Source organism: Genypterus blacodes, unplaced genomic scaffold (assembly GCF_046128005.1).
Source record: "Genypterus blacodes isolate CSIRO-AG114 ecotype Tasmania unplaced genomic scaffold, CSIRO-AGI_Gbla_v1 ptg000067l_1, whole genome shotgun sequence".
Classification (NCBI taxonomy): Eukaryota; Metazoa; Chordata; class Actinopteri; order Ophidiiformes; family Ophidiidae; genus Genypterus; species Genypterus blacodes.
The window spans coordinates 15,862,354-15,870,104 of NW_027466879.1; positions in this window are offsets into that span (position 1 = coordinate 15,862,354).

The window sequence follows — 7,751 nt, forward strand, 5'->3', positions numbered from 1 at the left end:
AACATCCCTGTCTAAACAACTACTCCATTTCAGCCTGCAGCATAATCCCTGCACTAATTTAGCTAGAGCTAGTTCACAATGCTGGTGGAGGTGGGGTGCACAGAGGAGGGGGAGGAGGAGGAGGAGGGGGAAGAGGAGGAGACAGTGGAGTTAGCCTTGGGACCCATCTTGGTTTTGTAGCCTCTCCTCCCCTCTGATCTCTTAAACTTTATTTTCAGTCTTTAACTCGTGTCTCTCTGTGCTCTGTGTGTGAGATGCTGCCTCTAAATGTGTGCTTGTGTGCACAAGTGTCATCATGAAAATTAGTATTGATTCTGACGCACACTAATTTAGTCTAGGTCTGAGTCAATAAGGTAGGGAATAGCTATTTTGAGCTGTAACACTTCCACATATTGAATTTGTGGTTCCAGTTGAGAAAGAAAATGATTCATTCATAGAATCACAATTTTTCCAATTGCTTCTGACATCCGTGCACATTAGAAATATAATATATGTAGACAGATCATACTAGGTTTGTATTTTCTCTTTGGCCAAAAAATTAACAAAATGCATTACTATTTAGTATCTATAGAGGTAATAACTACGCAACTGAGGTTACATGCTCTTTAATTAGGTCTGTTTTCGAAGAGGAAATTACACAAAGTTTGAAAATCTAGAATATTGGATGACAGTGTGTTGACTTTGTCTTATATTCTTTCCCTTTTCTGTCTCCTTTTGTCATTTGTCTTTTCCTTATCTCGATGTGGCTCTCTTCTCGTTCCCTGGCACCCGTTTTGCTCTGTGCCGCCACAGTTCTTGGCAGTAGCCCTGCTTGCCGTCTCACCCATCTGTTTCCATTCATTAGGACAGGATTCGCTTCCCTGCTCTTCTGACACCTTTTCACGTTGGACTGCACAATGTAATTAAACAGGGTTGGGAGGGGAATCATCTCTGAGTTGTACCAGCTAGCTCCTTCCTCTTCTATGCTCTTTAACTTGTGCCCTGTTTGTTCTTACTGGGCAGGGACAGCAGTGAGCTGCTTTGGTGAAGTGTACTGCTCAAATGTTCACAGACCGTCTAATCCCTCACATATGGCATATATATTGTGTGAACAAAGTTTTGCATTTGTCATGCCATGTCTATAGTCTAAAAAAATAATCTATAATAGGCTTTTGTGTCGGTGAAGAACCAAAGAAGTTTCCCATTGTCATAGAGTTGAGGAGTCTAAGCTGGATGCATGTACTCATCCCAATGTGCAACTGTAAACATACAGCTCACAATGTCCAACAAAGAGCAGGTGGTTTAGTGTACAGTAGTATATAGAGTGGAGTGCGTGACACCCATTGTATCATGAGTGAATGGACTAAATGATTACTATGACTACATGACTATACTCTCCATTTTGAAGTGTTAATCTTTTCCTCTGGTAAACCATTCACACATATTTATTCTGTGACAGACAGACAAAGTTTTGCCAGTCCATGCATAACTAAGACTTAGACATTGCACTTTCAAAGGAAATTTAGTTGTGTTGTGCTCAGTCTGCACATCACAATGAACACATTATGCGTTTGAAAACAGTTACAAAACAGATTTAAAATGAGCTCTCATCGAATATTGGCCACAACGGACACGCAAACCAGTATATCAAGTTTTAACGCCGAAGAAAAATCCTGCAGGAAAGTTAACATCCCACTGGAGTTATCATTTTGTCCAATTGTCACTCATTTTGTCTGTTTTGTTCTTCACCTGATAGAAATCTCCTGATCTCCTGGACTGTCGACCGGCACAGTAGCCTTGGGCCTTGGCTGCAAAACAATTTATATGTCATGTGCTTCCTTTTATCTTAGGGGGAGGGAGAGGGGATGGAAGGGAGCCTAAATTTTCCAGACAGAAAGATGGACACACAGAGAAGCATATTTCTAATCAGACGCTGGACAGTGACTAGTAGCCAATATGACAGACTGGTGAAAAGTCTCCTGGGGCTGAAGGGCAGCTTGTGACCGCAGGACAACTCGGACTTGATTTCTTCATCAGCAGGTGCAAGGCTCCTCTGACACATGGAAACATGCGGCCAGCATGCACACATAATGACACTTATGCATGCACACACACACACACACACACACACACACACACACACACACACACACACACACACACACACACATACTGTGAACATATCAACAGAATCCCAGCCAAGTTAGGGTCTGGGACCTCATGTCACTAGGATACACACTGAGGGAACCCCTGAACTGGCCATATGATAACTTGGATGTACGCTTGACCTCATAAACATATTGTGCCATTTTCTATTACTGTAAATATATAAACAAAAGACATACAAATTTACAGATGATTCTGTGAGTGGGTCCAAAAAAGTAATCCTTCATTAGTTGGTTTGTAAAGAATGCAGTTTAATAATGGAACATCCAGTGGCATTTTACATTTTGAGGCCAGGTTTATCTCTTACTATTCAACATGTTTGCTATGGGTGGATGAAAGAATAAATATGTATTTTCAGTACTCATGAGGGGGATTCTTTATATCTACCCCTGAAGTGCCACTGCTCTCTTCATGTTGACTCAGAGAGTGGAGTGTGTGTGTCTGTGTGGGACTTATATGTATGCATATAGCCATCCCAAGGACTGACCTGACACTCGGTTATCTCCTCTCTCCTTTGGCCTCCCTGTCGCGTACAGAATAGGGAGTGATGAGTGGCAGAGGAAGTCCCTCAAGTAAACGATACAACCCCATGCATTATGGATCCTCACGTAAGTAAACAGGACCCAGTGACCTTTTAGACCAATAGAGAGGGCTGAAGAGAAACTCCCACAGCAAGAAGGGAAGCAAGGTTTTTTCCCCCACTGGACCACAATGGAGTGATTAAGAATACAAATCTGTATTTGAAACTACAAGAAGTGGCTGTCATTTAGTTAATGACAGAAACTGGTGAAACATCTGAGGGACACACACAGCTGCAGTAATAGAATTACATATCTTGTGACTGGTGATAGAGATCACTTTGGGGATGAAAGGGTGGGTGGATAAATTGAAATTCTGCTAATCCAGAACTGAACAGTTTGTGATTGAATTTCATTGATAAAGGCATTTTCTAGAATTGGATCTCAACACTGTTCTTTTCAAAAAAACATGAACTCATTGTAATTGCTAAACAGCATCCAATACTACAGATTGATTCATGAATAAAGGTCCATGAGATAATATATTAATTGTAAATGCTGCAATCAAAGTCAATTATTTAGTTTATAAAATAAAATACTACATAATTAGTCACCTGAAGAAAGACAGCAGGACTTAGAGCTGTAGCATAAACACAAGCATAAACTCCTTATCCTAGCAATTACACACACTCATTTACATCTATCAGTGTCCCCAGAGTTTCCCTTTCTGAATTTTTTTTACTTAAACCTATTTTGTAATTTCTATTTGATTACTGTTTGGCTTTCCGGCAGACATTTGGTGACCCATTTGTGAGAATTCCCATATTGTCTACCTAACTTGACATGTAGGAAATTGTGATGTCAAATACAGGTGCTATTCATCTGGGGCTTTAAAGTGAACCTGGATGAAATCCACATAGACTACTAACCCAGTTCCTAAAGAGATACTAGTTTCCGTAGGAAGTTTGGAACAATAGGTCCTAGATTAGAATTATGGAGGGAAAGAAAAAAAACCATCTTGGTGCAGGTATTTGTCACTGTCATCTGTAAGGAAGCCCTAGATCCTGGGGATTAATCATTGTTAGACAGAATCCAGAAGGTACATTTCCAGGACCATTCTCTCAAAAAGACCTGTGTTTTAGCCACATGATATACTACCAATCCGGAATAGTAGTGGAGGCTAATCACACATAATGCCATTTAACAGCTCTCAGCAACAGTTTGAAATAACAATTGTGCACATCCCCAAGGTGTTTCTGCATAGTGGGTAAGTTAGCACCGTCTCGCACACATTGTCTTTAGTGAATTCTCTGAATACTCCTTTCGTTCTCTCCTTGATTGTAATGTAATCCCTCATGAGCCAAAGGCAGCCATCAGACCACTCACTATTGTTTGGTGGAGATAAAAACCAAATGCATCCTCCTTTGCACTGAAGCCAGACAAAGCAATAACTGATTTTGATTCTGTGAAGCAGACAAGGCAGAGACGCTGTAATTAGAGGGAATAGAAAGCAATATTTAAATGAGCAGCTTCAAAAAGTAAGAAAACACAATAAAGTATAATCAGTTGAATAAAAGACCCTGATAATAATCAGAAAAATAATCAGCCCTCATGCACTATACCAGTCTTCCAAATTTGTTGTTTGTTTTTCTTGCAAATTTATCCAAATAGACTAATCCTGGTGAGGACATTTCAATGATGTTCAGCCATTACAATCTCGCTTTCTCTCCATTTCATCATAGATAGGTAAGATAGATAGATAGATAGATAGGTAGATAGATAGATAGATAGATAGATAGACAGATAGATGGATAGATAGATAGATAGATAGATAGATAGATAGATAGATAGATAGATAGATAGATAGATAGATAGATAGATAGATAGATAGATAGATAGATAGATAGATAGATAGATAGATAGATAGATAGATAGATAGATAGATAGATGGATGGATAGAGAGACGTAGAGCTTAAAAACATTCTTTCATGTTGCATTAGTTCTGCCTACTTCCTTCTTTTCTTTTCATCAGAGAATGACCTTTATGAATAATGAGGTGCTCCAAAGGTAACCGTGACGACAGGTCCACCTCCAATGTAGCAAACAGGCACTGAGGTAAAATAATTCAACTCCTGACAAGGAAGTGCAGTGTGTTCACATCCTGTGAATGGAGGGACGGAAGTCTGCTGATTAACACTGACAGCTTGAAGAACACATTGTGCTGTGCATTAATAATAAACAATTAAAAATGGCTGTGTATGCTTTTAGAGAAGGAAAGATGGAGACATGATGGATGAGCAGAAAGGACAGCAAGGTTAAAAGATAACTTGGCATGGTTTCATACACTCTACTTGTACTGCTTGTCCTATTTAGCACAAAAATGACTTTTTGAGGGTATTAACTTTTTTCAGCACAATATTTAGTATGTACAAAGTGCATAATTAATAAGCTAAGAAACTTAAATGGCTTCCAGGATGTTCAGTATTAATTGCCTCTGCAAATTAACATATCCGCCTCATCTTTTTCTCCCACTGTGACTTTAATTCTTCAGAATAATCAGTGTGAGAGTCTTCCTCAGAGCGTGGAAGAAAGGCTACAACACAAACAAAAACATCTGTGCTTTGTGTTCTGTATAATAACATACACATATTTTTATGTATGCACTGTGTGTACGTGAATGATCAATGCTTTGCTTTGTTGTAATTGAAGCTGCTGTGATGTATGTATGGACATGGAATATCAATGAAATTAATGCTCCTTGTGTTCCATATTACAAATAGATGTGAGGTAAAAGCTTTTAACTACAACTCAAAATGGCTGGGGAGGCTTTAGTTTAACTCAAACCACTCCCACCCCTTACACCTGCTACTTAACACTGTCCCACTGCATTATTCCATAAGGAATTGAAAAGTGTATGATTAGGTTTGATTAAGGTCTTCATGAGTGTGCATTACTCTTTCATCTGGAGTAAGCATATTTTCACTGCTCTGGTTTCCTTCAGGTCCGTATATATGCTGCAAGATTTTATTACTACACTTAAATCTGCCTATGAATGTGCTTTTGTTCATCAAACGGTTCAGTGAGTTTATCGTCTATTAAGGATGACACGTGATTCTTCCCAGATACCTGTGTTTGATTTAGGAAATTTCAAATAACTGCAAATTGTTATGGTGTTGATATTCAGTGTTTGTGTACAACTATGACACGGGTGAATACAAAAAAGTCATGTGCAGATCCTCCTGCTTCAAAATGATCTACTACTTATCCGTAGAGGCGGTGACATGTGCCCTGTGTGTGATCGCAACGTGCCAGCTCAGTGGGTGCAACTCCCTCAGTGTCTGATGACCAGGTTGTGAATCATTGATCTGAGTAAATCAATAGCCAGTATGTCCATCTTCCATCACTTCTCAGTGGGTCTCCATCTGTGTGTGTCACCACATCCTGTCTGAAGTCATCGCAGGAGATCATCGGCACACATTAGGTGGCTGCCATCTGGGACCCACAGCTTATCACACAGCACGATTCTCTCTGTATGTCGCCGTTTTATGTGTGTTTGTGATACTGAGAGTGACCACTGAATGTCATAGTTGTGGGTGTATAATCTCAGTGACTGTTCTGTTTGTGTGTGTAACTGTGATTGTGTGAGTCAGTCTTGGCATGTGAGAATACGAAGGTGCATGGTGTGTGTCTGCGTGTGTGCAGTGAAGTAAAATTGGATAGATGTAGTGGGGGTGGAGGTGTTGGCCAGAACAGAAGGAGGTGGGGTGATAATAAAGTGGTAACAAGGTGCTCTGTTGTGTTGGCATGCCACCATCGTGCTGGTTGGCTGTGAAATATTTTGGAGGTAGGAGTTAGTTTGCGAGCTTGTTTTGTGATAAGTGTATAAGCATGAAAGTGTGGGGACGCGTGTGTGTTTCTGACACTTCTTCTTCCCACTCCTCAGCTCCTCAGGCTGTAAGTGTGACAACTCAAGCCCTCACTCTTGACAATCATTGCAGATAAACTCTTGATTTGCTGTTGAACATTAAACTCAAACTTGTTTGGTAGGGAAATTCACTGTGGTATTTTCCAAAAAGAAAAACAAGCAGGAAACATATTTTGATGATCCAGTATTATCATAAGCATATTCATCAGCTGCTGCAGAGAATTAAATGTGCCATAAAGAACATTTACTCTGAATAAATGGCTATGCTGAGTGTATTTGTGTAGACACTGTACTGTACTACACCACAGGTTACAGCCTACTTTATGACTCATCACCTCCCACCACCTGCACAGTAGAAGCAAATTAATCAATGATTTATTGTATCTTGTGCTCTACACGCTCAACTGCACATGTACTATACTGCCTTCGGGTTACTTCCAGTTTTATTTCAAAATGAAAGGGACTCAATGATTTCACCATTTAGTGCTTTATGTCAAACCAACCCCATCCCACGGTAAAACATGATAAAAATGCTATGTTATTTGACTTGAGCCTTTCACAGTTTGTGTGGGCAGTGTGTCAGTTGTCTATGTAAAGAGGACTTGATTTGCATATTCTCTCACTCCGCGTGGCTGAGGTGCCATTTAATTTGGAGGAGAATCTCTTAACAACATTTATAAATCAGTGACGCAACTTGCAAAGGCCTGTACAAAAGGTTTAACAAATGTAGGTTTGGGACTTGTGATGGGGTTGGGGTTACAGCGAGGCTTGAACATTGGACTTCAACTATGAGGTTTATGAATCAAGAGTCATGGTTGCATGCTGCTATTTGCCCTTACTGCCATTTTAAATGTTGCACTATGTTTTATAGTTTTCTCCCACACTCCCACACACTTACAGCTTAATGTTTCTTTACTTCTTAATTATATTCTTTTATTCCGTCAACCGCACTGGTAGAGTTTTTTAGTTTGACGTGCACAGCTGTGCGTCTTATACTGGCCTCCATTTACATTTGCTCTGATGAGCTAGGCTGCCCTGCTTCATTAAGACTAAGAGGATCTTTTTTTTTTATTTAAGTAGCAGGTTCATCTTTGCATATATGTGTGTGTGAGATTTGCAGCTTTCTGTGGGCACTTTGATGTTTTCTTGCTCAACATGTCATT